Below are 3,908 nucleotides of genomic sequence, written 5' to 3'. Positions count from 1 at the left end.
GGGCGACGCAGTCGTGAGAGGAGAGGCAAGTTGCTGGTAAAACAACTTATCTGAAGTTTTTCGCTGTGATTCCTTTTGGCCTTTTCAGTGTTGTCCTCATTTGTATAGATAAAATGAGCCAACTTTCAAAGACTAGTACCCTCCTCGCTATCATGCTATTCGTTCTCACTGGTATCCTCTACTTGGATCACTTCGCCAAGGGAAAGCAACAAAGCACACGCTTGGTGCGACATACTTGCTGCACATGTGCATAGCAAATTCGTCGTTGTGTCCTCTACCTCGCGCATCTCATAATCGCCCGGCACATGCGTCCTCTTCAGGTCATGGTCTTCTCCCAGCTGCACTGACTCCCCCTCGATGCGACCACAACCCGCAGTTGCCTTCACGCGCCTTGACGCAGCAGCTGCGCCCTCGCTTCCCATGATAGCCTAGACCTCTTTTGCTCCTAGCTGCACCACCTGCTCCAATTTCCCCTCTCCAATCAGTAGCAACAACAACGAATGCAATAGCTGACACCAAAGCAATAGCCAACAACAACAGTGCAAGCCTCCTTTTCTTCTTTGCTTCCCGCTTCTTCTCCATACACCCATTGTGTCGTCTACGCGCATTTAATGTGCCAGGTGATGGAACATGGGCTACCCGGGGCTCGTGCCACTTTGCGTCCCCTTTTGAGCTATGATGACCCGAGCCTATGGATTCAGCCATCTTTTCCTCGGCGACAGTTGAACTGGACCTGACCCCGGCCAATCATGACATCAGTGATGGCCTCATTAAGGATTTGCGGCGCTTCACTCTTCCTGTGTGGCCTTGGCCAAGCTTGACCAGGCCGGGCGCTCTTTGTTGCATAGAGCGGTCGGCTCATTATGGGCCGGCCCTTGGTACAACTACGACAAGGCAAAGGATTTGGCTGCCGAGCATGTCCTACGTGCACGTTGCTGGCCCCACCTTTGGGTGCCCACACCCAACTGATCCCATTGTTCCTTCCCTTCAGGTGAATGCTACTGGGTCTAATTTTTTTCCAGCAGTTCCAGGAGTCCATCAAGACCTCACTATGTAATCCAAGAAGGCGCGCTCAGTTCGGATTCGGGGGTTGCTGGTGGTGCCATGGCCTTGGGTGTACGAGCAGGCCGGGACTCGGCCCACCCAGCGGACGACGTACACTAGGGGTGTATCGCCAACTTGACGAAAAGACTATCGTCCCAGAGTTCTAGTAGTATCCTGCTAGATCGTAACCAACCAGGAACCCTAGCCCTATCCCCATATGTAAGGCATGGCTATGGTCCTCTTTCAATGACTCTATCTTACCTACACGATCCTTGCGATCTCACTATTATACTCAAATCCAAGCTCTCATATGAGGCTGGTCATATACTATACACGAAAGCAGGAGTAGGGTGTTACCTCCACCATGAGGGTCCGAACCTGGGTAAACCGCCTTGTGTGAATCCCATCTGGCGATCCACCTATGTACATCACCGCATTATGATTACTGTTGGGATATTGAATTGTCACTTTACGTTTCCAGGCTTACCCTTATTGTTCTGCCACACTAATACGGCCTCAGAGCCCTCATATGAATATGTTAAGGCGTATTAGTATTGTTCTAGTAGTCCTTTTCCTTTCTTATACCTCAAGTCTTTCATACTATGTATTTGCCCCATAGGCCTTACAATACAATAAGTTGCTTCTGTAACTTGGTATTAGAGCCATAAGTTTCTCTTTCACAAGCGCAACTCATGCTCATCCAATCTCGATCTACCTTTTTTTGGTCCCTATCCGAGCGATAGCTCGTAGTCACCTCCAGATTATATCCCTGTCGTTGCCTCATTCCCTTCTCCCAGGAAGGCACGAAGGTCCGCATCCATCTATTCCCGATTGGATCGATTTGGTCGATTCGTCCTTGTTCGGCCAACATAGACAGCCACCTGTAGGTCTTCCTCCTCAAGGTCGCCACCTCCAGATCGACACCCGCCGCTGCCTCCCCTCTAGAGATGGCCAAGTGAGAGGCATCCTTGAAATGGTGGGCACACCTCGGGCAGGAAGAGTCAGAAGCAATGGTTTAGTGTTGCAGGTTCGCCTTGGTATTTAGTCGACCCCGAAAGAGAAGCCTGCCAAAAATCTTGACCTTGATTGGTGCTTTGGGAACTCCAAATCCCGTCGTCATGGATGTCGACCTCGTCGGCGGAGGAGAGTAGCGAGTAGGCGCACCTCGCGGAAAACAGGACGCCATGGGTGAGGAACCTGTCATGGGACCGTCCCTGGTAGCAACATCCTGCAACAAAGATAGAAGAACAACAAGCTCTGTAGAAGCAACATGGGTTAGGCGGTTCCGCAGGGTAGCAAGTAGGCCATCATGCACGACCTCATAGACTAAAACGGAGGAGTATGTGGAGTGGGAGAAAAGGTTAGGGTTGGTGAGCCAAGAGTCAAACAAAAAGTGGGTGGAGGTTCCAGTGTTTATTAAAACAAAGGAAATTGAGAAAAGGTTTTGGATCTGGTTTTTAACAATCTTCCAAAGGAAGGAGGGGTTTCAGGGTGTAAGAGAAAAATTAAGCGAGTAGTGTTGAAGGAACCATCTAGCGCAAGGTAAGTCTAGTTTTTTAAGAAGTTTGAAGGCAAATTTTAGGAGAAGGCAACATTTGTCCAAGGGATAAGACACTTGGTGCCCGAGCAGGTTTTCGAGGCAGCCCAAAAGGAGGACTAGCGAATCGTGTCTAAACGTTTGATAATTTTCTTAGGGAGTTTGAAGACAGACATGAAGTGAGTGGCAAGAGCGTCAAGTGTGGCGGAGATTAGGGTTAGGCGGCCACCCCGAGAGAGCAGGCAGGCGGCCCATCCGGCGAGGTACTTTAGAAAGCGTTGTACTAGCTGTTCGAAGGCAGATGAGGGGAGGCGAGTGTGAGACAAGGGGGAGTCCCAGGTAAATCTGGAGAAAGCGGGAAAGGTCGTGGCCAAATGTTTGTGCGGTATTTTGAGCAAGCGTCGGCGCGGTATGGATGGGAAGGAAATTTGTTTTGTGGAGTTGATGGATAGGCCCGTAGCCAAGACGAAGTCATCCAAGATGGATTTTAGATTCGTGGTGGCCGAGGCCGAGGCCTGAGCAATGATAAGAGTGTCATCAGCATATTGCAGAACAGTTGGAGCGCGGTCAGGGTAGATCAGGTGGCAGAAATCATTTGGTTTGAAAGCCTGCAGGATCATACGCTGCAGCAGGTCGTTCACAATGATAAAGAGGTAGGGGGTGGCGGCCCCCTGGCGAAGGCCGTTCTTGCAAGAGATCCAGTTGGCGGGGATACCATTGAGAGGAATAGCAGTTTTGCTGGAGATGAGGAGAGTCCTGATCCAGGATACCCATGTAGATGGGAAACCCCGTGCCATGAGGATGAGCAGCAGGAAGTCCCAGCAGATGGAGTCAAAAAGCTTTTCAGAAGTCGAGCTTGAAAATCATCGTGGGGGCCTTTCTGATGTGGCAGGCACTAAGGATGTCTGCGGCGTAGATAAAGTTTTCTGGGATATTTCTGCTAGAGATGAAACCGGTTAAGGGTTTGAGCCTAATGGTGATGGCCTTAGCAATAGCTTTAGGGGGGGCAGTTTTGCAGAGAGATAAGGCGGAAAGCGTCGGGACTTCTGGCGGAATCATTCTTAGGCAGAAGGATCATGTGAGCCTGGCTGAAGCGTTCGACATCGACCTGCAGGTTGGTGAAATCATTAGAAAAGGGAAGGACGGAGTGTTTAACCGAGTGCCAGAATCTGCGATAGAAGCCTGGCCCCAGCCCATCTGGGGCAGGGCTAGCGTGAAGGTTCTCATTTGGATGATCTGAGGGACTTGGTCGTGGATTTTGGATTATCATTTCTCCCTTTAGTGTTACACTTCAAATGCTATGCTATTGCAGAGGCTTTCCATTTGA

At 50.2% G+C, this 3,908-nt stretch overlaps 1 protein-coding gene across 2 annotated transcripts in view; it reads left to right on the top strand.

Annotated features, from left to right (window-relative positions):
- Positions 1-3,908, top strand: part of LOC119294282 — a 23,178-nt gene that overhangs the window by 14,120 nt on the left and 5,150 nt on the right. The gene's annotated exons all lie outside the window — the stretch shown is intronic.

Source organism: Triticum dicoccoides, chromosome 1A (genome assembly GCF_002162155.2).
Source record: "Triticum dicoccoides isolate Atlit2015 ecotype Zavitan chromosome 1A, WEW_v2.0, whole genome shotgun sequence".
NCBI lineage: Eukaryota > Viridiplantae > Streptophyta > Magnoliopsida > Poales > Poaceae > Triticum > Triticum dicoccoides.
The sequence above is the reverse complement of the archived record's forward strand: the minus strand, read 5'-3'. Positions and strand labels throughout refer to the sequence as shown.